General features: G+C 38.7%; 1 protein-coding gene across 2 annotated transcripts in view; it reads left to right on the top strand.

The window, feature by feature from the left end:
- TSPAN18 (tetraspanin 18) overlaps nucleotides 1-27,898 on the top strand; it is a 438,254-nt gene that overhangs the window by 343,472 nt on the left and 66,884 nt on the right. For both annotated transcript variants that reach the window (XM_060262263.1, XM_060262264.1), the window contains one exon: nucleotides 2,265-2,343. The gene's annotated coding sequence lies outside the window, so the exon portion shown is untranslated. The remainder of the gene's footprint in view (nucleotides 1-2,264; nucleotides 2,344-27,898) is intronic.

Genomic DNA, 27,898 nt, shown 5'->3' with positions numbered 1-27,898 from the left:
GCTCCCACTTGGAAAGAGCATGGCCCCCTGCTTGGAAAGAGCAGGCATGGAAAGAGCATGGCCCCCTGCATGGAAAGAGCAGGCACTGAAAGAGCATGGCTTCCTGCATGGAAAGAGCAGGCATGGAAAGAGCATGGCCCTCTGCTTGGAAAGAGCAGGCATGGAAAGAGCATGGCCCCCTGCTTGGAAAGAGCAGGCATTGAAAGAGCATGGCCCTCTGCTTGGAAAGAGCAGGCATTGAAAGAGCATGGCCCCCTGCTTGGAAGGAGCAGGCATTGAAAGAGCATGGCTTCCTCCATGGAAAGAGCATGGCCCCTTGCTTGGAAAGAGCAGGCGCTGCAGTGTGTCTGCTCTGCAAGCCAGGAATTTATGGCTTCCAAGCAGGGCCGGCCCTAGCCCTTCCGGCGCCTTAGGCAGCACAGCTCTGCCCCTGCTCCGAGTCACTGGGCCTGCCACCTACTTGTGAGAAGCTGGCAGGCATGGGGCTACTCGCAGGAAGGGGTGACAGCAGGGGGGAGGCAGGCAAGCTAGGTGCCCCCTCGGAGCACAGAGCAATTTGGCCTGGCCCTACCAACTTTGACGCAGCTGGCTTCTTATCCTTCTTTGAAGAACGCACTGGAGGAGGCTTCTCCCCCCTCCTCTCCAGAAACGGAAGGGAGGAGGAACAAAGCTTCCTACAGCGTGGTCTTCAAAGAAGGATAAGATGCTGGCTGTGTCAAAGCCAGTAGGGCCGGGCCATGTCACGCTGCGCTCTAATCGTGCATGGGTGGGGGCAGGGAAAGGGAGGGAGGGGAGGAAAGGGGCGGTGGGGGGGAGAGAGGCAGGCAGGCAAATTAGGTATTTGTCATGGGCACCAGGAGGAGCCCAATTCTTCACCCCTCCCTCCCAGCGCCCTAGACAAGCACCTAGTTTGCCTAGTGGGCAAGCTGGCCCTGCTTCCAGGGCAGGTGCACATGGTGCCTGTGTGGCCATGGAGGACTGTTGGAGCAGGGCTTCCCCTGCCGGCCAGCTGGCAGGCGTCTGGGGGAGCCCCCAAAATTGGGAGATCTTCTGCCCACCTAGAGACTGGCATCCCTAGGATCCTATCATGTAATATTTGCATTATTTATCATGTTGTATTTTGCTTCTTATATTTGTAAGAATTACATTTTGCTTCAGTTCTGTTTATGTTTCTGACTGGCTCCAGATTTCTACAATCCAAATCTATTACATTGTTTATTCGTTGTCCCTTTCTGTTTATTGTGTTGACTTCTGTGTAATCCCAGTGAGAAAGCCAGGCTATAAATAACAGAAATAAATTTTTAAAATTATTTCCTACTGACAAGACAGGGGTGACCAATGGTAGCGCTCCAGATGTTTTTTGCCTACAACTCCCATCAGCCCCAGCCAGCATGGCCAATGGCTGGGGCTGATGGGAGTTGTAGGCAAAAAACATCTGGAGAGCTACATTGGCCACCCCTGTATAGTGCACTCAGTTTGCATTGTTGTCATTTTGGGGGCTTTTTTTTTTGAAGAAAAATCCCAGCAAGAATGAATTTGCATATCAGACTACACCCCCCTGACATCACCATTGTTTCTACAAAAAAGCCCAGCAGGAACTCATTTGCATATCAGACCACTCACCCCTGACACCAAGCCAGCTGCAACTACTTTCCTGTGTGTTTCTGCTCAAAAAACCCCCAAAACAACCCTGACCATCTCATACCATCTTCTGCTTTCATTCCATCCTCCTTAGAATTCGCTAGTCACTGCACCAGTCACACAACTGCTCTCTTCCATGTTTTAGCCTCTGGCACCAGCCTGTATTCCTGCTATATGTTATCTGTCAGTAACTTTGCAAAGTTAATCATAGTAAGTCATCAACCATGCTTAAATTCATTTCCCCAGTAAATTGATGGTAAATCTACAGCAGGAAGCTTTTTACTTTTGCCTCAGACCCTTGAAAAATATCCTAACAGTACAACCTTATGCAGCGTTACTTCAGTTTGAGCTCACTGATATCAGTGAGTTTACTGAGCATAGGATTGCACTGTAAATGTGGATTGGTTTATTTGGTCAGAGAGCAACCAAAAGGTTGATGAGCTGGATTATGAGGAACTGTATGCTTCATTGGGTGCAAAAAGCTTTTCATTAGCACTAATGTATACGGAATTAAGTATGCAATTAGATTAAGTGTATTCATCAGGGTGGTGTTTTTTAATAAATGGTTGAATGTGATTGTGCTTGTTGAGTTGCACAGTAATTGGATATATCTTGTCTTATAGGACAAGCTTGGCCAATAAAAGATACATGGGACGTATAAACCAATAGAGATAAAAAAGAGACATTGGAAGAACTGTACAGGTGAGATGTCTAAATTACTCTTTCTTTGTATAATGCATTATTCCTTTTCAGTAGTTTTATTGTTTCTCCTCAAGCAAGTATAGGAGCTTTGTTCTTACTTTCTAAGAGATTCAGAGATCATATTCAGATACAAAGATCACTGAGGTATTGCCATTTAGTATTATAATTTTTCCACATTAATCAGTGCCAGACTGAATAAATGTATAGCAAACATAATTGGTGGATTATCAGTTCTAGAAAGTGAAAACTGTTGTGCTGATTTGGTGTTGTTTTTATTAGGTAATCATTACTGCTTCCATTTCCCCCCATCATCAAAATTGAATCTTATTTGTCATTATTTCTTTGATTGCCTGTACACAGTGTTTGGTTCCTATGGCCTTTCAGTTTTCTTCTTAGAATTTCTGTGATCCCACCTTTAAGCCTAAAGCCTGAGAGAGTAGAGCCACAGCCTTTACATAGTACCAACCAAATGTTGATGTTCTTCTTCATATTATAACAGAGGTCCAATTTTAACACTCCCATATTACAAAAAAAGCTGTGTGGTATCTCTTGCTGTTGTTATCTTGGTTTATTCCAGAATGAGAGAGAAGATGTTGCAGAAGAACATTAACATTTGGTTGGTACTAGAGGCTGTTAACCCTGGAAGAAACATAGAAAGGATTACTCAAGAGGAAGTCTATTGACAAAATGAGCCTACATCCAGGTGCTCATAGACTTTTTTGTAATATGGGAATGTTAAAATTTGACCTCTGTTACAATATGAAGTATTAAAATATATGAAGGTTTTTAAATGGTTTTATTAAACTTTGTTAGCCAGCATATTACAGTAGTTGTTTAACTTTCATTGCTAGCTTCCAGGTCCAGGCAGGGATCCCCCAGTTTTGCAGGCTCCTTTTCACTACCAGCCAGCTGGCCAGTGGGGAGAAGCCCCACCCCAAGAGCCATGATGTGCTATTAGATCAGGTCAGGTTTAGAAGAAGCTTGCAGACTCTTTGTGTTTTGAAATGTGTGTGTGCCTTTACATTTCAGCAGTGTGCGAAAGCTGTATGGGGGGGGGGGAAGCAGGCACAACAACATGGCTCATCCAGATGAGTGTGCGAGAGAGAGCATAATCCCTCTGTTTTGCATTCATTAACTAGAGTTAACTAGAACCTGATTATGGGATGGAGGAAAACTCCACCCCTCTTCCTTACTTTCATTTCCCTATGTGTTAGTCAGAAGAAGTTGATTGAAATACAGCAGATTATTACATTCATCTACTCCTGTGAGTAAAATAATTTGTACCATTGCCCAATGAGATCACAAAAGTGTGGACCAACAAACTGTTTATTTTGGCTGAGAGTGTGTATGTTGTTGTTGTTATTTGTTTCTTTATATTCCGCCCATTCCCCCATTGGGGGCTCAGAGCGGAGTACAGGAAATAGAAATAAAATCACAATAGGGGACTTCTGGGGGAGGAAAATGCCGAGCTGAGCTGTCTCTCATAACGGCAGCAGGCTGGAACTTCTGTTCGGCGGACTGGAAGGCAAATTAATGCCTAATGCCTAGTTAGAGAAAAGTCCAAGACATGCACGGAAAACTTTGAGGAGATTTACCTTGGCTTAAAGAGAGCCCCGGAGGGGACTTCTTTGAGGCTTTGAGGGGTCTCAGGGGAAGTTGCATAGTCATCGTCTGCAGAAGTGCCCAGAGTCATTTATCTGACATAAGCTTGTCAGGATCCTAACCTTCTTGGACATTGCTAAACATCTAAAGCTTTGAGAGACCAGTGGAAACTTGGATAATTGGAAGAAAAGGTACAGAAGATTTTTTCATTCCGGAGCTATTTATAGCTTAAAGGGACAAAATTAAAAGGTGGGAAAAGAAAGTATAGAAAGCTTGGAAGAAGAGGGAAGGAAGAGGAGAAATTTGGATTTTATAAATATAAAGGACAGTGTTAAAACTGCTAAAAAGTGAGAAGGGATTTATTGTTTTGTCTACTTGCGGTTTGGAAGTAAAAGCAACATCATCACACTGGAACAGACCTGTAGCACATCTGAGCAAGACAGGAAGTACATTAAGTATCATGAGATCTCCTTGTGAGTTGGTGGCAACAAAAACAGGAAGCAGTAGAAAGAAAACCTACTCTAGGAATATATACCATTGAGAAACATCGGCAGCCATTGCTGGGAGGCTAAATTAAAAACATTGTTTTTAAAAGAATTTGGGACATTAAAAATTGTTGGAATCAACTGAAAAGAGGGTAAGAAGATAAGTACTATTGGTCATATTATTTGTGGGCTCCTTGGAATTTTTTAAAAAGAAAAAGAAATTATAAGAAATAATAAAAAGTCGCGGCTGCCATTTTGGAAAATTTAAATACTTTAAAAATAAATATCTGGACTTTGGGGGCTCAGAGGACGGCGAAATTGGGCTTGCAATAAAGGGCAAGTCCTAATCTATTGAACCTGATAGTCAAATTGAAAATTGGTGAGGTCAAAAATTTCATTATTTTTGGAAGGGTTTAAAAGTTTTAAAAATTCATATCTTGGCTTAGGAAGCTCCGAGGAAGATGAAATAAAGCTTATTATAAAAAGTAAGCCCAAATCTCTTGAATCTGATAGCTAAATACGAGATTTGTGAGATTAAAATTGTTGGTGTTTTTTTTAAATGTCTGAAGCCAAGCAGCCCGGAACAAGGGCTCTTTCAATGGAAAAAATGCAGGAACAATTGGATGCAATGGAAGCCAGAATGCTGAGAGGGGTCAGGAAGATGATAGATGAATCGAAAGAAGAAATTATTGCAGAGATTAAAAAAGACATGGAAGATCTCAGAAAGGAAACTGGGGAAACAGTTAAGAAAGTGCAGGAAGTAGAAGGAAAAATGAAAGTATATGATTCCACCTTGTTGAAAATTCAAGAAAAAGTGACAATTCATGACTGCAAATTGATGGAAACTCAGATACGTCTAAGAGGAGTACCTGAAGTGGAGGATGGTGATCTGAAAGGATATATAATAAAAATAATTGCAGAATTCCTAGAAGAAGATCCTGATGAGACCAAAAATATGTATGACTATATTTACAGAGTGAATTCACTTTTTGCCAAGAAAAATAATTTACCAAGAGATGTTGTTATAAAATATATGGCAAAGGAAATGGTGGGAAGGATCGTGAACAAAAATTTTGAAAAGGCATTGATAGTGGGAGGCAGTAAAGTGAGAATCACGAAGGAGCTGCCAAGGCAAGTGATAAATGATAGGAGAACATACAAAAAGTTGACAGAAAAATTGAGAGACAATGGCACGAGGTTTAGATGGATAATACCTGAAGGTTTGAGCTTTGAACTCCAGGGGAAAAGAGTCACAATTACAAATGCTCAGGAGTTGCGTGGATTTTTTGAAGAAAATAAAGAATTTGCACCATGATGGATTACAAATTATTGTCTTGGAATGTTAATGGACTAAATTCACCACAAAAAAGGGCAACATTTCATTGGATTAAGAAACAAAATTGTAATATAATTTGTTTGCAAGAAGTACACATTAAACAAAAGGATTATAAATTTTTATGGAACAAATAATTGGGAGCAGAGTTTTTTTCACTAGCTGAACAGAAGAAAAGGGGAGTGGTTTTATATATTAAACAAGAATTGGAGCCAAAATTAGTATTTAAAGATAAGGATGGAAGATTTGTAGCAGCGGAGATAATATTAAATGGGAAAAAACGTTGTTATTGGGACTGTATGTGCCTAACGGTGCAAAGGATGCTTTTTTAAAAGACATTACACAACAGTTGGATGAGCTGACTTATGACTAAGTATTGTTAATGGGAGACTTTAATGGAACAGTTAAGAACTCATTGGATAGATCTGGAGGGGAAAAAAATGATGGGAAAGAAGGGAAATTGCCAAAGTCTTTCTTTGAATTGGCTAAACAAGAAAATTTAGAAGATATATGGAGGAAATTTAATCCAGAAGTACGGGATTACACTTTTTTTTCAGCAAGACATAAAACTTTTTCTAGAATTAACATGCTGTGGGGAATTAAAGACTTAAGTCTTATAACAAGATAGAGATTTTACCTAAAATTGGGGCCGACCATAACCCAATAATGTGGATTACAAAACTGTCCAAGAAATTAAGATGGAGATTGAATGAAGATTTGCTACAGAATAAAGAAACAGTGACATTCCTAGAAAAGGAAACTAAAGCTTTTTTCCAAGTGAATGATAAAGAAGATATTGATTTTTAGACAGTCTGGGATGCTTATAAAGCAGTAATGAGAGGGGTGTTGATTACTTTGAATAATAAAGACAAAAAAAAGAAAAAAAACAATTGTTGGACATTCAAAATGAAATAAAGAAAAAAGAAGGGGAGCTGAGAAAAAGACCAGGGAAAAAGAAAATTCTAAGGGAAATTTCAATATTATAAACTCAGCTGAGACATTTGTTAAATAAAGAAGTGGAATGGAATTTGAAAAGACTTCAGCAGAAATCGTTTGAAGGGGCAAATAATACGGGAAAGTATTTGGCTTGGCAATTGAAGAAAAAGAGAGAAAATAAAATTATTAATAAAATTGTGATAGATGGAAGAGAAGTGGTTACTCAAGAGGGAATAAAAAGAGAATTTTTTTTTTAACACAAAACAACATTTTATTTATCAATTACTTATACAGGACTAGGTTATACATATATATATAAATACACAAATACATACATAAACCATCACCCAACCCTCCACCCAAGGAGCTTAATAGGCATCACCATAACAGAGTTCCAGTTTCCTCATATTAAGACCCATACTTTTTATCCAATCATATAAATAGTCCCAGGTCTTTCTACAATCTCGTATATTACCTCCTTTTAATCTTACAGTTAAGGTATCCATCTCAGCTGCATCTAATAATTTTTGTAAAAACTCTCCCCTGTCTGGCAGTTTAGAGACTTTCCAGTATTTTGCATACAAAATTCTTGCAACAGTTATATACAGCAACAATTTCTTCTCTTGTTTAGGTAAATTCCCTTTATAGACATTTAATAGATATAATTCTGGAGAATGTTGAAGCCTTATTCTTAGTATATTTTGTATCCATGTACTAATCTGGGCCCAGTATTTCCTGGCGAATTCACACTGCCACCAAATATGATAGAGGGACCCTTTGACTTTTCTGCATTTCCAACATTTGTTGGAGTACTTTGGGTATATTTTACTCAATCTTTCTGGTGTTAAATACCACCTGTACACCATTTTATATATATTTTCTTTAAACACTGCAGACTTTGTTAATTTTAAATTTTGTTCCCAAATTTTTTCCCATTCTTCCATCTCAATATTATAACCAAAATCTTTCAACCAGCTTTCTTTAACCACTTCACTTTGCATTTTAATTTGTAAAAGCCAATTATAAATTTTGGAGATGAGTTTCTGATTATCCCGGATTATTGAATAAAATTCGTTTAACTGTTTAGTAAATCCTATTTCTTTATCTATCTGGTATTTGGATTTCACTTGGTTTCTCAGCCACCAATCCAATTTCATATTATCGTCTAAGTTTAGGTTATTCTCTTTATCTAGTAAATTCCCATAGTTGTATTTATTTTCCCAACAATATAGATTAGGTTGGCTGGAGGCTTCTACCGGTGACAGCCAGGAGGGTATGCGGGTATAGATTGTATTTTTCACTTCATTCCAGACTTTAAATAACGCTTTCCTTATCTTGTGTCTGTGAAAAATTTTATTCTTTGTCGGAGGCTGATACCACAGATAGGAGTGCCATCCTTTGGCCAGACCATCACCTTCCAGAACTAGTAGCCTTTTGTTTTCCAGATCAAACCAGTCTATTAGCCAAACTAGACAGCATGCCTTGTAATATATATTCCAGTCCGGCAAGGCTAATCCTCCTCTTAATTTACTGTCTTGCAAAACCTTTAGTCTAATTCTGGATTTTTTGTTTTGGCAAATAAATATAGTTATCAGTTTATTTAGTTGACGCAGGAAAGCTTGGGATAAAATAATTGGTATTGTCTGGAACAAATATAAGATTCTCGGTAGTATGTTCATCTTGATTGATGCAATTCTTCCTAGTAATGAAATTTGTAGGTCTCCATTTATACAAATTTGATTGAATTTCTTTTAAAATCTTATCATAATTATCTCTTTGTGATGTTTTTAAGTTATTGGTGAAATAGATGCCTAAATATTTAATTCTTTTTTCATAACTAAAGCCAGCTTTAATTTCTAGTTGAGCAATTTGATCTTGAGTCATGTTTTGAGTCAAAAATGTGGTCTTCTGGGTATTCACTTTAAAGCCTGAAATTCTTCCATATTCTTCTAATCTTTCCATCAAACGATCTATCGAGGCAATGGGGTCTTCTAATATCAGTAAGAGATCATCAGCATAAGCTCGTACTTTATATGTTTCCCCCTTAATCTTGGTGTCTTTAATTCCTTTATCCTCCCTTATCTTTATTAGTAAGAGTTCCAGTGTTAAAATAAAGAGCAAGGGGGATAGTGGGCAACCTTGTCTTGTACCCTGTTCAATTCTTATTACCTCGGTGAACTGCCCATTTATGTTGACTTTTGCCTTTTGTTTAGTATAGATAGCTCTTACTAATTTAGTGAACGTCTCGCCACATCCAATAGCTGCTAGTGCCTTTAGCATAAGGTTCCAGTTGACTTTGTCAAACGCCTTTTCTGCATCAAGGGCAATACCTGCAAACGGCTTTCCGGGGTGGCTTCGATAATACTCTAGGATGTTCATGAAAAATCTTGTATTTTGTCTTATCATTCTGCCAGGGATGAATCCCATTTGATCTTCGTCAATAACTGTTGGTATAACCTTTTTCAGTCTATTGGATAAAATTGATGCAACTACTTTATAGTCTGCATTTAAAAGCGATATTGGCCTGTAATTCCAAATCTCCGTAGGGTCTGTCTCTTTTTTTATAAATCAACGAAATTAGGGCCTCATTCCACGATAAGGGTAGTTTGGCTGTTACTTGTATTTCTTCTATCAGGCTCTTATACGGGATTAACAGGATCTCTTCAAATCTTTTAAAAAATTCTATTGGTAATCCATCAGGACCTAGAGATTTGTTACTCTTGTTTTTTCAACGCCTCTATTATTTCGTGTACAATGATGGAGCTTTCTAATCTTTCCCGCTGCTCTCTGGTTAGTTGTTTGCTCTCCATATTTTCAATATATTCCTCCTGTTGTGATTGAGCTATCTCTTGTTTTTTATAAAGGTTCTGGTAGAAATCTTGTATAATTTCATTCATTTGGGATTGTTCCGAGACTACTTCTTTATCTTTATTTTTAAGTGAACTTATGCTTTCCCCTCCCCTTTCTTTTCTTAATTTGTATGCTAACCACCTACTGTTCTTGTTGGTGTTCTCGAAGTAATTTTGTTTTGTCCACTTCAGGTTTTTTTCCAATTCTTCAGCCAATAATAGGTTTATTTCATGCTGTAGTGCATAGATCTTCATTGTAATTTCTCTAGTATTTTTGACTTTTTGTTGTTTTTCCAAATCGTTAACTTCAGTTATCAAATCATTATAGGCTTTCAATCTTTCTTTCCTCCTTTTTACAGTATAGCTAATAGCAATCCCTCTAAAGAAAGCTTTAAAGGCATCCCAAATTGTTAACATAGATGTGTCCTTTTGCAGGTTACATTCAAAAAACATCTTTATCTCTTTTTTGGCTTTCTCAATAAATGCCTCTTCTTTTAAAATTTGCGTATTCAATGTCCACCGTGTCTTTCTTGGAACGTCTTTCAGAACAATCCAAATTGGGTTATGGTCAGCAAATGTTTTCGGATTGATATCCGCCTGAATTACCGACCGACCCAATGGGGCTGATAACCAGCACATATCTAGTCTAGACCAACAGCTGTGTACTTGCGAGAAGTAAGTGAAGTCCCTTGTTTGTGGATTTTTCATCCTCCAAGCGTCTATTAAATTAAGCTCATCCGCCATTTCAAAGAAGGCTTTTGGGAGTTGATTGTGAGGTTTTTTTCGCTTTGGTTTTCTCATATTTTTTGTCCTTCTCCTTATCAAGTACAGCATCATAGTCGCCTACTATGCAAAGATTTTCCAATCCGTAACTTGATAAGTTTTCATGCAGCGAGGTATAAAATTGTTCTTGATTATCGTTTGGGGCGTATATATTGCCCAAGATGGTTTTGTTTCCATTTATCTCAATTTCTATTATCACTACTCTACCTATTTCATCTTTATATATCAGTTCGGATTTTATATGTTTTTTGACATAGATCGCCACACCTCTTTTTCTTACCATCGCAGCAATAGTAAAGCTGACCAAGTTTTTTATTTTGGAGGAGTTTTACATCTCCTTCTTTTATGTGTGTTTCTTGCAAGCATATTATTTGAGATCCAGTCTTCTGTAATTGTAAAAAGGTCTTCTTCCTTTTTTTAGGTTCATTCAATCCATTTATGTTGACGGAAAAAATCTGTAATCCAGCTTTAGTCGTCATCTTGTTAGTAAATTACTATCCGGGGTTTTCCTTTTTTCCTTTTGTACCTGCGATCGAGTCTTTATTCTTTCTCTTTCCTTTTTCTGCAAGTCAGTTTTCCCCGCATTATTATGGTCGAGATCTTCTTCCTGATCTTCCCCAGATTCAGATTCCTGTCCTTGTGATTCTACGAATTTCTCCCAAAATTCTTCCATCTTTGCCACTGTCGTTAGGTTATATCTCCTGGTCTGATAAGTGAAAAAGATCCCTTCTGGCACTAACCACCTAAATCTTATGGAATGTTTTACAAGCCAGCTAGTTAGTTTTTTGTATTCACCCCGTCTTTTCCTTATGGACCAAGGTATGTCTTTTAAGACTTTGATATCTTTAGCTTCCCATTTCAGGCCTTCCCTTTTAGCTATCATCCAGATCTTCTCACATATCACCATTCGTGCAAATCTGACCTGAATTTCTCTCGGGATATTTAATCTTTTAGTGTACGCCGAAGACACTCTTCTTGCCCACTCTATCTCCATCTTCCCGTTTTCCAACAGTTGTTCACCGTCGATGGTTAACAATTCAACAATCTTGTCTTCAATATTTTCTTCTTTTTCCTCAGGGATATTTTGAAACCTTAATATGTATGCCAATTTCTCCATCTCCAGCCTGGCTGCTCTGTCTTTTAGCTCTGAAAGATTGGCTTTGTTTTCTTGTGTCCCTCTTGCTGTTTCTTCCCCTTGGTCCTTCAGCTCTCCTACTTTGACTGACAACTCATGAACCTGTTGTGTATTGAAAAGTAACTGTTTTTGAAATTCGGTTACTTGTTCGTTCGTCTTCTTAATTTCCCCCATTAATTCAGTCTTTATTTCTTCTAAGGCCTCCTGGTTCTGCTTAAACCCGGCAATCATAATATTTTGTAATTTTTCCAGCGCATCTTGATTTATCGCTGGAGTTCCCAATTTACTTCCCCCTTGTGGGGTTCTTTGGCCCAATTTTTTAATTTTAGGATCCATTTCTATAAATTAAGCTTTCTCTTTAATTCTTACTTCCTTCAAATTAACCAATTTTCCCGCCAACCACACAATTTGCAGGACTTCCTTATTGTTTACTTTAAATATATAGAGTATAAAGGGACACAGTTCATTAACTACCAACACCCCAATCAATTAATTCCATCTCAAATCACCAACACCATCCAATAATTTAGCTAAGGATTAATCAAGTCTTTTTATCAAAATCAAAATCAATTTATATCAGTTTTAAACACTAACTTATACTATAAATACTGTAAATCACTATTAGTAAGTTGATCTTAAATTAATTCTGAAAATAAATTCAGTTCCCCTTATCTTCCTTCTTCTTCTTCTTCTTCTTCCTCTTCTTTCTTCCTTCTCCTCAAGCTACATGTCCATGTCTTTCCCCAGTTCTCTTTCCCACACAGTCCCAGTACTTTCTGTTTCTTCCTGACACTGTCCTTAACCACTCTTCAAGGGGGAGGTAGCCGCCATTAGAAATAGCTAAGAACCACCTCTCCCTCCTTTAAACTTGCTGTATTCTCTCAATAGCTCAGTTACTTCTAAGCGTTTTCCCCACTTTTGCCTTCATTAATGTTAGTCCGGTCCAACTTCTACCCCAAACCCTCTACTACTTGCAATATCCAGTCAAAAATTTCCAATTTCCTCCGCGCACTCTTTTCGCCACCGCCTCATCCCCAGGCTACACTTCCCTTTGTTATTCAGCTCTTACAAAAGACAAGTCCCCTCTCGTACCTCGTCTTCCTCATTCGGCCTCACCAGTTCACAAATTCTTCGCCGCCTCCCCAGCACACCACTCCACGATTCTCCACCGCACCGTCCGGCTGCTTGCTAGGCTGCTTTAGGCTTCAGGTGTTGCTTTCCAGTCCTCAGTCTTCTCCGTTCAGCACTCCGCGTTTTCGTTCTTTATATTTCCTGGACTGCTGCACTTCTCTTAGATAAGTATTTCTCTGTCTCAGCATCGATTTATTAATAAGTTTGACAGGTTAGTTTTTAATGAGTCAGTTGCCTTGTCAGCTCCTTCCCGGCGGCGCAGTTCAGCGCCAGAGCATTGGCAGGCTCTGGTCAGAGGAAAGGCTGGGATCGAGGGGGAAGCCTTCGCTTCCCCTGCGAGTTCCCTGCCAGCTCCCCAGACTGCAAAGTGTCTCCAGACACTTTTTTAAAGAGGTTTCCTCCAAAGAGGACCCGCCTCAAGAGCCTGCCAAATCGAAGCTTTGCCGGAGCCCAGCAAAAACGCTCCGCTTCACTATGCCAAACTGTTTAAAGGTGTTAAAGTAAAGAAAGAGAAGATGGATGAATATTTACAAAAGATAAAAATAGAGCCCCTGACTGAAAATATGTGAAAAGTTTTGAACGATCCAATTGAAAAGATAGAAATTGAAGTAGCAATCAATGCAATGAAAAATGGGAAAGCTCCCGGGCCAGATGGATATACAGCTAAATATTTTAAAACTTTTACGGACGAATTAATACCAAAATTGCAGAAGTTGATGAATATAATAAGAATAAAAGGGAATGTACCAAATACATGGAAAGAAGCTGTTATTTCCTTGATACCTAAAGAAGATAGAGATGCCACGAATGTAAAAAATTACAGACCAATTTCGTTATTAAATAATGACTATAAAACATTTACAAGAATCTTGGCAGAACGACTTAAACAACATTTGATAAGCTTTATAAAGGAAGATCAAGCAGGATTTCTTCCCAAAAGACAAATAAGAGACAATATTAGGACTGTTGTAAATATTGTAGAATATTATGAAAGACATCCAAAAAAAGAAGTAGCATTATTCTTTGAAGATGCAGAGAAAGCATTTGACAATTTAAGCTGGGACTTTGTTTGCGGTAATGGATAAGATGGAACTGGGAGAAAGTTTTATAAGAATGATAAAAGCAATATACTCTGAACAAAGGGCAAGGCTGTGTGTTAATGCAGACCTCACAGAAGAAATGAAAATTAGCAAAGGTACTAGACAAGGTTGTCCGCTTTCACCATTGTTGTTTATAATGACTCTTGAAATTTTATTGATGCAGATTCAAGAAGAAAAAGATATAGAAGGCTTACAAATAAAAGGATGTACTTACAAATATAGAGCATTTGCTGATGATATGTTTATAAATGAAAACCCCATACAAGTTACACCTTTGTTGTTAACGAAAATACAAAAGTATGGGGAGTTGGCGGGACTTTCTATAAATAGAGAAAAATCTAAAATTCTGTGTAAGAATATGCAGATGAATAGACAACAAGAATTACAAAGACTAACGGGCTGTGAAGTCACCTCCAAGGTAAAGTACCTAGGGGTGGAGATAACAATGAAAAACACTGATCTGTTTAAAAATAATTATGAGAAGTTATGGCATAAAATGGATGAAGATATGCTAAAATGGAACAAGCTTAATTTGTCATTGCTGGGCAGAATAGCTGCAATAAAAATGAATATTCTACCAAGGATAATGTATTTGTTTCAAACTATTCCTATTGTGAAAGATGCCAAACAATTTGATAAATGGCGTAGGAAAATTTCAGAATTTGTGTGGGCTGGGAAGAAGCCAAGGATTAAAATGAAAATTCTGTCAGATGCAAAAGAGAGAGGCGGATTCCAACTACCAGATCTAAAATTGTATCATGAAGCAGTTTGTTTAGTATGGATGAAAGAATGGATAACATTGTTAAACAAAAAACTTTTAGTGTTGGAAGGTCACGGAAATAAATTTGGCTGGCACGCATATTTGTATTATGGAAAAAAAGAGGATGGATGGTCTTTTTCTTTCACCATTATATAAGAAGCAACCTATTAAATACATGGATAAAATATAAGAAATATGGTGATGAGAGAAGACCTTTATGGATAGTGCCAGCTGAAGTGATAAAGATAACGGCTAAAACAGGCGAAGAAAAGTGGCTGTCATATAATCAATTATTAAAAATACAATGTGGGAAAATAGAACTGAAAACTGCTGAAGAATTGAGTCATAAATATGATTGGTTTCAAATGCAACAAATAAAAAGCTTGGTGGAGAATGATATCAAAACTGAAGGAATAAGGAAAGAACAAACAGAAATGGGAAAAGTTCTGCTTGGAGACAATGAGAAATTAATTTCAAAAGTATACAAATTACTTTTACAATGGTCTACAGAAGATGAAGTAGTGAAATCTCAAATGATAAAATGGGCAATTAATGTAAATAAAGAAATAAAGATGGAATCTTGGGAATATTTGTGGAAGAACTCTATGAAACTCACAACATGTCAAAGTATTAGGGAAAACTGTTTTTTAAGATGATGTATAGATGGTATATGACTCCTAAAAAATTAGCAAAGAAGAATAACAAGATGCCAGACAGGTGTTGGAAATGTAAAAAGCATGAAGGTTCTTTATACCATATGTGGTGGACTTGTGAAAGAGCTAAAATGTTTTGGCAGATGATTCAGCAAGAGATGTCTAATATCTTGGGATATGAGTTTAACAAAGTTGCAGAGACTTTTCTGTTGGGATTACAAATGAAAAAATTTCCAAAAGAAGATAGAACTTTAATCTGGTACTTGCTCTCAGCCGCTAGGACATCGTATGCGTAGTTGTGGAAGGAAAAAAAAATACCAGAGAAGTGGGATTGGATTATAAAAGTCATGTCATGGAGTGAAATGGACAAATTAACAAGAATGGACAAATTAAGAAGAATATTAAGAGCCTATGATTTAGAAGTTTTTAAGATGGAGTGGAAGAAGTTCAGAAGATACGTAGAAAAAGAGAGGAAAATAAGAGGACATTGGACAATCTTTGATAATGATTAAGTTTTTTAAAACAAGAATATAACTTTTGGTTTTTTAATAGTTAAGGGTACCTTTAATATTTGTTTTTCTTTAAGTAAGTAACACTGGCGGGGTCAAGTAACGGGGGGAGGGGTGGGGGAAAAAGTAAGATATGGGGTAGGTAAATCTTTCCTTTAAGTTATAAGATATAGATATAGATTTGCTACCATATGTTACCAATGAAATTGTTTTACCCCCCCCCCCCAAAAAAAAATCACAATAAAATCATAATAAAACCAATTACAACATTCATCAAAGTGCAGCAAGATGATTCAGCAAGATGACATGACAGAAAGGTGGAATATCACAAAATAGTACCACCATATAGCAGCACAGCACAGTAGTGCAGTACAACAGCAGAGCAGTAGATAGATGCCTGCTGCCTCATCCAAAGACCTAGCAGAACAGCTCTGTTTTGCAGGCCCTACAAAAGGCCAGCAAGCCAGGTAGGGCCTGGATCTCCATAGGGAGCTGATTCCCCAGGTCAGGGCCAGGACCGAGAAAGTCCTGGTCCTGTCCTGTAGGCCAACCACCTTCCAGGTTTATTGGAATGCTCAAAAAAGTTTTGTTTAGCATACCTTAATTTAATCTCCACCTCTTCCATAAGAATTAAATTCATTTTGTGCTGCATTTCTCTCACCTTTTTTTGAAATTCATACTTTGTTGGATGCTTTTTAAGATTCTTCTCAGCTTCTCCCATTTGTGACATTAAATTTTGATAACTTTCAACTCTTTCTTTCTTCTTTTTTTATGTAGTATCGAATTGCAAGGCCCCTGTTAAAAGCTTTTGCAGTATCCCAAACTGTTTGCATCTTCACTTCTTGTGTTATATTTTGTTTAAAGAAAGATTCCATTTCTAGTTTAGTTTCTTTAAGAAAGCCTTTGTCTTTCAAAATTGCTATATTTAACTTCCATGGTCTTCTTATCCATGTACCTTTTAGTTTTATCATTATAGGGCTGTGGTCTGATGTAACTCTTGTTTGAATCTCTGTGTCCACTAAGTCTTTAATCAAGCTTGTAGAAAGCCAACACATATCAATTCTTTACCAGGTTTGGTGACTAGGAGAGTAATAAGTAAAATCTCTAGAATTGGGGTATCTTGTTCTCCAAATGTCCACCAACTCCATTTCTTCAGCTAATTTCCAGAAGCTTATCGGAAGCTGAGGACATTTAGTTTTAATCTGTTTATACGTTTTCTTATCCAACTGTCTGTCAGACACCGCATTGAAATCTCCTATTAGACAATATTTCACATACTCCAGGTTTGATAATTTAAGACGCAAATCTTGAAAAAATTTCTCTTGATCATCATTTGAGGCGTAGATGTTTGCAAACAGGTTTTTCTTATTGTCCACCGTGATTTCCACTAGTAAAATTCTACCATCTTCAGAAGCAAATTGCAGTTGTGGGTTAAATTTGTATTTAATATAAATCGCCACTCCCCTTTTCTTTTTGTATAAGTCTGTAGTTGTAAATAGATTGCCAAGTTTTTTATACTTCAAAAAATTTTGATCTTTAGTTAGGATATGAGTTTCCTGGAGAATTAAGTCGATTTATATTAATTGAAACAATTGAGGCCATTATGGGTTTTGTTTATCACTATCTTTCTTATTTTTTTTAATCGTAGTCTTGTATGATATCTCCATGTTTGGTTTGGATCTTTGTCACCAGAATCTTCTTCTTCTTGCTCCTCCTCCTCCTCCTTTTCTTTGTTTTCTTTCTTCTTTATACTTTCCAAAAAATTCTATAAAAGTGGAGTTGATCCTATATCTATTCTCCTGGTATGTAAAAAGAAGGCCTTCTGACATTAGCCACATGTAGGGTATCTCTCTTCCTCTCAAGAACTCTGTTAATGCTTGGTATTCTCTCCTTTTTTGTCTCACTGGCCAAGGGACCTCTCTTAAAATTTTCACCATATTTCCAGCTATCACCATGGGTCTGTCTCTTGCTTGTTTCAGCATGTCATCTTTAATCTTAAACATAAGAACATAACATAAAAGAAGCCTTGTTGGATCAGGCCAATGGCCCATCTAGTCAAACACTCTGTGTCACACAGTGGCCAAAAATTTTATATATATATATATATATATAAATATACACACACACACACACACACACAGTGGCTAAGCCACAGATGGACCTCTGCTCCATATTTTTATCTAACCACCTCTTGAAGCGGGCTATGCTTGTAGCTGCTACCACCTCCTGTGGCATATTAATCACCAGCAATTTCATCAAATCCCCACGAGTTCTTGTATTGTGAGAAAGGGAGAAAAGTACTTCTTTCTCTACCTTCTCCATCCCATACATAATCTTGTAAACCTCTATCATGTCACCCCACAGTCGACATTTCTCCAAGCTAAAGAGCCCCAAGCGTTTTAAACTTTCTTCATAGGGAAAGTGTTCCAAACCTTTAATGATACTAGTTGCCCTTTTCTGCACTTTTTCCAATGATATAATATCCTTTTTGAGGTGCGGTGACCAGAATTGCACACAGTATTCCAAATGAGACCACACCATCGATTTATACAGGGGCATTATGATACTGGCTGATTTGTTTTCTATTCCCTTCCTAATAATCCCCAGCATGGTGTTGGCCTTTTTTATTGCAATCACACACTGTCTTGACATTTTCAGTGAGTTATCTACCACGACCCCAAGATCTCTCTCTTGGTCAGTCTCTGCCAGTTCACACCCCATCAACTTGTATTTGTAGCTGGGATACTTGGCCCCAATGTGCATTACTTTGCACTTGGCCACACTGAACCTCATCTGCCACGTAGACACCCACTCACCCAGCCTCAACAGATCCCTTTGGAGTGCCTCACAATCCTCTCTGGTTCTCACCACCCTGAACAATTTAGTGTCATCTGCAAACTTGTCCACTTCACTGCTTACTCCCAAGTCCAAATCATTTATGAACAAGTTAAAGAGCATGGGACCCAGTACTGAGCCCTGCAGCACCCCACTGCTTACAGTCCTCCACTGTGAAGAATGCCCATTTATACTCATTCTCTGCTTCCTATTAATTAGCCAGTTTTTGACCTGTCCTTTTACTCCACGACTCTTGAGCTTTCTAAGGAGCCTTTGATGAGGAACTTTATCAAAAGCTTTCTGGAAGTCAAGGTAAACAACATCTATCGGGTCTCCTTTGTCCACATGTTTGTTCACCCCCTCAAAGAACTGTAACAGGCTAGTGAGGCAGGATCTTCCCTTACAGAACCCATGCTGAGTCTTCCTCAATAACTTGTGTTCATCAGTGTGCCTACTCATTCTGTCCTTGATAATGGTTTCTACCAACTTTCCCGGTATTAAAGTCAGACTGACTGTACTGTAGTTTCCCGGATCTCCTCTGGAACCCTTTTTAAAGATGGGGGTGACATTTGCTACCTTCCAGTCCTCAGGAACGGAGGCAGATTTCAATGAGAGATTACATATTTTTGTCAGAAAATTCACAAGTTCAACTTTGAGTTCTTTCAGAACTCTTGGATATATGCCATCCGGACCTGGTGGCTTAGTAGTTTTTAATTCGTCTATCAGTTGTAGGACCTCCTCTCTTGTCACCTCAATCTGACTCAGGTCTTTCAACACCCCTTCCAATATAAGTGGTTCTGGAGCAGGCAAACACTTCTCATCTTCCACAGTAAAGACGGAGGCAAAAAATGCATTCAGCTTCTCAGCCATTTCCCTATCCTCCTTCAATAATCCTTTGACCCCTTGGTCATCCAAGGGCCTCACTGCCTCCTTGGCTGGTTTCCTGCTTCTAATATATTTGAAGAAATTTTTATTTTTGGTCTTCATGTTTTTTGCAGTATGCTCCTCATAGTCCCTTTTTGCCTGCCTGATCACAGTCTTGCATTTGATTTGCCACACCCTGTGTTCCCTTTTATTAATCTCATTTGGACTAGCTTTCCACCGCTTAAAGGAGTCCTTCTTACCTTTTACAGCTTCCATTACTATGTTTGTTAACCATATACCTGTCTTATACATGTTTGTGCCTTTCCTAACTTGTGGTATATATTTTATCTGAACTTCTAGGATTGTAGTTTTAAATAGCCTCCAAGCTTCCCCAAGGGTTTTGACTGTATTTACCTTTCCTTTCAGTTTCCTCTTCACATGCCTCCTCATCTCAGAGAATTTACCCCTTTTAAAGTTAAACGTGGTTGTGTTGATCTTTTGGGGCAACTATTTATACAAATGGTGAAATTAATAACATTATGGTCACTGTTCCCAAGCGGTGCGATCACTTTTACATCTGTCACCAAGTCTTGGGCATTACTTAGGACCAAATCAGGATCGCCCCACCCCTGGTAGGTTCAGAGACCATCTGCTCCATAGCACAGTCATTGAGAGCATCTAGAAACTCAATCTCTTTCTCTCGACCAGAACACATATTGACCCAATCAATCTGCGGATAGTTAAAATCACCTATGATGACACAGTTTTTACGTCTAGCCACTATCTTTAAGCCTTCCATCATATTATAGTCATCCTCTATCTTTTGATTGGTGGGCGATAACAAACTCCCATAGTTAAATTTCCTTTTGGGCCCTCTATTTCAACCCAAAGCATTTCTAGAAGGAAATCTAATTCTCTGACCTCAGTCTTACTGGACCATATTCCCTCTCTGACATACAGAGCCACCCCACCTCTAACCCTTCCCTCCCTATCCTTCCGATATAACTTATATCCAGGAATCACCTTGTCCCACTGATTCTCTTCATTCCACCAAGTTTCTGAAATTCCCACAATGTCTGTGTTTTCTCCCAACACTAAACATTCCAACTCACCAATTTTACTTTGAACACTTCTAGCATTTGTGTACAAACATCTATAATTTCCCAGGCAAGCTAGGCCACCTTCCTCTTGCCGCCTTGAGACTCTGGCAGGCAGTGCATACTGTTTGTCACCATCTCAGTGGACAACTCTGATCCATTACCCGGTAGAAAAGTAATAGCTAACTTTTCATCTCTTTGAGATGAGTCCTCCCAAACCAGAGACATTTCATCTCCTGTCGGCTTTCCCCCAAGATTTAGTTTAAAAACTGCTCTGCCACCTTTTTGATTTTAAGTGCCAGCAGCCTGGTTCCATCTGGGGACAATCGTTTTTCTTGCCAGCTTCAAATGAACTTCACTACGTAGTTTGTTTCATCTTGTGTAGCTCGATGGCACCCTTCTAACTTGGTCAAACTCATCCTCCATCCTCTGAGGAGTCACCTGTAAAGTTTCAGCCAAGGCTTCACTTAATATTTTTTGTAAATCTTCATTTTTCTCTTCTGGTTTGTTTTGAACCAGAAGAGAGCCAGTTTGGTGTAGTGGTTAAGTGTGCGGACTCTTATCTGGGAGAACCGAGTTTGATTCCCCACTCCTCCACTTGCACCTGCTAGCATAGCCTTGGGTCAGCCATAGCTCTGGCAGAGGTTGTCCTTGAAAGGGCAGCTGCTGTGAGAGCCCTCTCCAGCCCCACCCACCTCACAGGGTGTCTGTTGTGGGGGAGGAAGGTAAAGGAGATTGTGAGCCACTCTGAGACTCTTTGGAGTGGAGGGCGGGATATAAATCCAATATCTTCTTCTTCATCTTCTTCTTGAAACCTCAACATGTAAGCCGCTTTGTTTACTTCCAACTGTAGCAGTCTAGAATCTTGTAAGGTCTGTTCTTTTCCCAAATGTTCCACTTTTTGAATATTCTCTGTTACCTGACTGCTTTTGAGGCCTTGTTGGTCTCCACTTTCTGTCAACTATTTTCCTTGAGTTCTTGTTTGATCTCTGTCATCTGTTCATCTATATTGTCTATTTTACTTGCCATCCGTGTTATAGTAGTCATTAAAGTAGTTTGCCATTCTTTCATGTCACCTTGCATAGGTGTAAATTTCCCTGGGCCTGGTTGGCCACCAGGTGAATAGGATGGTTTCCCTTCTTTGATTTCTTTTTTGGGGGGCAGTTCCTTGGAGATGGCCCCTGCTTTACTATCCATTGTTATTAATGTAAGCACACTCGGAGTCAGCAGTTCAGAAAGGTCTCTTAACTGTTTGTTTTAAAGTTCTATGTTCTGTTTTTAGCAAAAGACTAATCTTCTCCAAATAGTTCTCTTGTTGCCAAATAGTTCTAAAAAGACATCACACTGCTAGCTTCTCTCAACAATTTGTGTTAGTCAAAATAGCACTGAAACTAATAACACACACAACGTTCAGCACAGTAGATATTCAGTAGACAAACAGCAGACCACAGTTCACTGTCCAATAATTTCCATCAACATTAGTTCAAAGACAAGCCAACTCTCCACCTCGACTTTCAAATATCTTCTAAGCACCACAATAGGCAAGTATAATTTTGTAATTCAGGGCTGAATACCCTATTTATAATTCCAAAATTTGGTTGCAAAACAATAATCCAAACCGAAAAACAATAATCCCAACAAGCAAGCAAGAAAAAAAAAATCCAGCAGAGCCAAAAAGAGAGAACCCCCCCCCCCAAAAAAAAGTAATCCAACCAGTATAACGAGAGAGGGAAAAAATCCACAGATAAAAAATAATCCGCAGGTAAAAATAATCCAATCACAAATAAACCAAGGGCAGAAAAAAAAGAAAAAGAGGGAAAAAAAATAGAGAACAACTCTAAGATCTATATCCCAAAGAAAATAATTAAATTCTTAACATTCACAGATAGAAATAATAATAAAAATCTTCTTAGAACCCAAAAAGCTAAAGTATAATGTCAGATAGCCACTAACTTGTCGACACAGTTAGCACTTCAAAACTTCAGCTTCCGTTACAAAAAAAACCAAACTTCCAGCCAAACCTCTTAGCATCCATAGACACTTATCAATAGGAAACTTTCTCCAAAGCCAAAGCTGCTTCTTCCTTCCACCAAATACAGTAAATCAATTAAGTTTAGGCACCAAGTCCAGTATGTAATATAAATTAGTGTAGTCTCCTGCAGGTAATTTCAGTATTCAAAGTAGGCAGAAACTTTTACAAGCCTTGAAAGAGAAAGGGGGAGAGTTCCCCCCTCACCTTTCTCAGTCTATTGCCTCACTTGCAGTCTGCAGCTTCTTTATTCCTGCCTCTCTGACACACATCCACAAGAAGTATACTAATCAGAACTTACAATGGTAGAAGAATCCATGCCATTTGTCTTTAAGTTGATTGAAGATCCAGAGTGTTGAAGGAAGAAGAGATGAGCAGGTGGCTGACTTTTGGCCATTTAAAAATGGTGATTGAGACGCTGAGGCTTGAGAAGAGCTTGAGAAGAGCAGTGTCACGGCTGGGGCCGGGTCAGGCAAAGTCCAGAGGCAGTCTGAGGTCTGTAGCCAGCAAGCAGGAGTGTCCGAGGTGCCAAATCCAAATCGCTGTGCAAGTATCGCAGGTCCGAGGTCCAGAAGCTGAGATCAGGGAGTCCAGAAGTCAAAAGCCAAAGTCAGGGAGTCAGGAACCAAAGTCAAGCCGGAGTGGATGCTAGAACGTCAGAGAGGTGACTAGTTGCTTCCACAAAGCCTCCTCCCAAAGCCCACAGCTATATAGCCCTCTGCTGGCTGTTGCCCATTTGGGCTAATTGCTGGCTCTGGGAGGCAGCCGGGATCCTGTTACAACTCAAGCATCCTTGCTCTTAGGAGGGCCAGAATCCTCTCAAAACTCAGGACTCAGGGAGCGTCTTGCTTGTGAGCGTGCCGCCCTCCTCCGATCCCTGAGGTCCTGACGGAGGCGGTCACGCACACAAGCCACCTGGGAGGGCGAGGCAGGGGGGCTGGGATCTTCTTCAGCAGGAGGCAGGGGTACTGGTGCAGGTGGCAGGGGTACAGTTTCCTCGGCAGACTCGTCTTCCTCTGCAGGGTCCCCAGCACCCATGACAAGCAGGATTGGGAAGCAGCCACCTCCACTGGCATTCCCGATCGACCACTCTGATTCCCTTGCCTTCTGGGACCCTCCCTGGGCCCCAGAGTCGAGTCTACCTTCATGGGCAACCCCTCAATGCACCATTATGAAGGCGGCTCAGGATGCAACTGTCATAGGCAAGCCGCCGAAACTGGAAGTCCTAAGATGGACGAGAAAAGAGACGGCTAAAAGAATAATTACAACATTGAGAGATGAGAATAATAAAGAGAAATCTCAAAAACAAGAAATACGACAAATTGTAGAACAATTTTATAAAAAACTATATGAAGACAAGCAAGTTGATAAAATAAATTTAGAAGAATATGTTAAACAAAATAACCTTAACAAATTTACAGAAGAACAACAAAAAGTTTTGAATGAACCTATAATGATAAGGGAGCTTGGAGAGGCATTAACTGCCCAAAAGAATGGCAAGTCACCAGGACCAGATGGATTACCGGCAAAATTCTATAAAGCCTATGAAGAATCTTTACTTTGCCATTTAAACACCTCATTGAAAAGATAGAGGAAGAAGGCCAAATTCCAAACCCACGGCAAGAAGCTACGATATCTTTGATTCCGAAAGAAGATAATGATTTGAAAGATATTAAAAATTATCGTCCAATTTCCCTTTTAAATGTGGATTATAACATTTTTGCTTCAATACTGGCGCAATGTTTGAAGAAAGTTTTGGAATCTACAATACATTATGACCAAGCAGGATTTTTGCCTAAAAGATACTTGAAAGATAATGTTGCAGTTTATGTTACAGCAATTGAAAAGTATGGAATGTGGGGAAAACGTTTTGAGAACAGTAGAAGCAATATACTTCCTGCAAAAGGCTAGGGTGACAATGAATGGCGAACTAACAGAAACAATTCATATACAAAAAGGTACAAGACAAGGCTGCCCACTGTCACCTCTACTCTTCATTTTCTCATTAGAGGTATTGAACAATCAAATAAGAGAAAACACAAGTATAAAGGGAGCTGTGATAAAAAACGAACAATACAAACTTAGAGCATTTGCTGACGACCTAGTTTTTATATTAGAACAACCAATGGACTCTATAAACTGTCTCATAAACAAGATTAAACAATTTGGTTATTAGGTAGGATTAAAGATTAATTATTATAAAACAAAATTTCTGACCAAGAACATGACAGCAGAACAAATTCAGGCTTTTCAGCAAAAATCAGGATTTCTTCATGAAAAAAGAATCAAATATTTATGTGTGGTGATTTCAAACAGATGTAGCAATCTAAAAGCAGACAACTATGATAAACTACTTAAAGAAATTCAAAAAGACTTGGAAAAATGGCATGATCTGAACCTATCTTTAATGGGAAGAATAGCTTTGATAAAAATGAATGTTTTACCACTATTTCTCTTTCAAACTATTCCAATATTCCTAAAGAGTGGACTTTTTCAAGAGTTAAATAAGATGGTCGTTAAATATGTCTGGCAAGGCAAAAAATCCAGAATTAAATTAAAGACCTTGCAGGATTCCAAATTAACAGCAGGTATGGGTCTTCCAGACTGGCAATTGTACTATAAAGCATCTGTACTGTTGTGGATAAGAGATTGGATGTTGTTGAAAGATAAGGACAACTGTTGTTTGAAGGACACGATTTGACTATGGGATGTCATGCTTATTTGTGGTATCAAAGACTTGAAGGCCACTCTTACTTTAAGAATCATTGGTTTTGGAAATCTCTATATCATACCTGTTCATGGTTAAAGCCTAAAATCTACTCAAAAGTTCCAAGATGGGTTTCGCCAGTAGAAGCATTCATGCACCCAAATCTTTTAAAAGCAAACCAGAATTACAGGTATGAGGATTTGTTGGGAAAAGAAAATCAACTGAAAACTAAAGAAGAACTAGAAAACATGGATATTAAAATGAACTGGTGGATGAGAATGGAAGTTGAATCCAGATATGTTGAAATCTGCCTCCATTCCTGAGGACTGGAAGGTAGCAAATGTCACCCCCATCTTTAAAAATGGTTCCAGAAGAGATCCGGGAAATTACAGCCCAGTCAGTCTGACTTCAATACCGGGAAAGTTGGTAGAAACCATTATCAAGGACAGAATGAGTAGGCACATTGATGAACACGGGTTATTGAGGAAGACTCAGCATGGGTTCTGTAAGGGAAGATCTTGCTTCACTAACCTGTTACAGTTCTTTGAGGGGGTGAACAAACATGTGGACAAAGGAGACCCGATAGATGTTGTTTACCTTGACTTCCAGAAAGCTTTAGATAAAGTTCCTCATCAAAGGCTCCTTAGAAAGCTTGAGAGTCATGGAGTAAAAGGACAGGTCCTCTTGTGGATCAAAAACTGGCTGAGTAATAGGAAGCAGAGAGTGAGTATAAATGGGCAGTCTTTGCAGTGGAAGACGGTAAACAGTGGGGTGCCGCAGAGCTCGGTACTGGGTCCCATGCTCTTTAACTTGTTCATAAATGATTTGGAGTTGGGAGTGAGCAGTGAAGTGGCCAAGTTTGCGGATGACACTAAATTGTTCAGGGTGGTGAGAACCAGAGAGGATTGTGAGGAACTCCAAAGGGATCTGTTGAGGCTGGGTGAGTGGGCGTCAACGTGGCAGATGCGGTTCAATGTGGCCAAGTGCAAAGTAATGCACATTGGGACCAAGAATCCCAGCTACAAATACAAGTTGATGGGGTGTGAACTGGGAGAGACTGACCAAGAGAGAGATCTTGGGGTCATGGTAGATAACTCACTGAAAATGTCAAGACAGTGTGTGTTTGCAATAAAAAAGGCCAATGCCATGCTGGGAATTATTAGGAAGGGAATTGAAAACAAATCAGCCAGTATTATAATGCCCCTGTATAAATCGATGGTGCAGTTCTGGTTGCCGCACCTCAAAAAGGATATTATAGCATTGGAGAAAGTCCAGAAAAGGGCAACTAGAATGATTAAAGGGCTGGAACACTTTCCCTATGGGACTCTTTAGCTTGGAGAAACGTCGACTGTGGGGTGACATGATAGAGGTTTACAAGATAATGCATGGATGGAGAAAGTAGAGAAAGAAGTACTTTTCTCCCTTTCTCACAATACAAGAACTCGTGGGCATTCGATGAAATTGCTGAGCAGACAGGTTAAAGCGGATAAAAGGAAGTACTTCTTCACCCAAAGGGTGATTAACTTGTGGCATTCACTGCCACAGGAGGTGATGGCGGCCACAAGCATAGCCACCTTCAAGAGGGGTTTAGATAAAAATATGGAGCAGAGGTCCATCAGTTGCTATTAGCCACAGTGTGTGTGTGTATTTTTTCCACTGTGTGACACAGAGTGTTGAACTGGATCTGATTTCCTTTTCTTTTTTCCTGTGTTTATATTATAATATTCATCTTTAAGCAAACTTTTAAATTCTTTTTGAAAAAAATGTAAACTAGCACCTGACCATAAGACGCACCTATTTTTTAGAGGAGGAAAACAGGAAGAAAAATATTCTGAACCAAATAGTGTAATAAAATATTTAATAAACTATAACAGAATAACATTTGAACCATGTAAAGTGAACAACAGTCAACAGTGGCATTAAGAACCATTATCACTGTCATTAACAAATGGAGAGATTTAATGGTTTGAGTACTCTAGTTTTCTGGAAACCCCAAGAACTCATCATCGCTAGAATTTATGAAGCTCATTTGCTCACAATCACTGACATCACTTTCTTCACTGTCTTCATATAAGATACTGTTTAGGTTGCTATTGCATATTTTTGACCAGTCATTAGTACAATTCTCTGTTTATATTATTTTATAAATATTCATAACCTCTGGTGTTCTATGCATCTCTTTTCTTCTCTAATTAACCCTCTGACTTAGGGAGGGAAAGGAAAACAGACTTTGATCTTACTTGTATTAGTTTAAAGCCAGCATAATTCAGAGTGTATTTAAGTCAGTGCTTTGGAACTGAAATGCCCTCTGCATTCAATCAATATCTTTATTGCATTAGCAAAAGTATTGCCATAGCAACCAACCAAATACAGCAATAAGATGAAAGGGAACGAAGAGAAAACACAAGGCAGCATCCAGTACCTCATTCCATACTACGATAAAAAATCATACAATCCTAAAATATCTAGAATAAAATGTCAATAAAAATTTTAAAACCTAAAAATCTATACATTCTAAACTTTTAGAACCTTAACAATCTAAATTTAAAATTTAAAACATCAACAAAATTTAACCAGGACTACACTAGAAAAGAACTGAGAGTGATAACAGGGAGCGATCAATGAGGGGCGTCTTCATTTTCTTTTCCATGACGACAGCCGCAAACCTTGCAACTTGAAAAGTAGTGTATTTATCTCTATCAGATAGTTTAAAAACTAGTTTCTCCTGATTTGACTTCCCAAGAAGA

This window comes from Heteronotia binoei, chromosome 21 (assembly GCF_032191835.1).
Source record: "Heteronotia binoei isolate CCM8104 ecotype False Entrance Well chromosome 21, APGP_CSIRO_Hbin_v1, whole genome shotgun sequence".
Classification (NCBI taxonomy): domain Eukaryota; kingdom Metazoa; phylum Chordata; class Lepidosauria; order Squamata; family Gekkonidae; genus Heteronotia; species Heteronotia binoei.
This window is presented reverse-complemented; position numbering and strand designations above follow the sequence as displayed.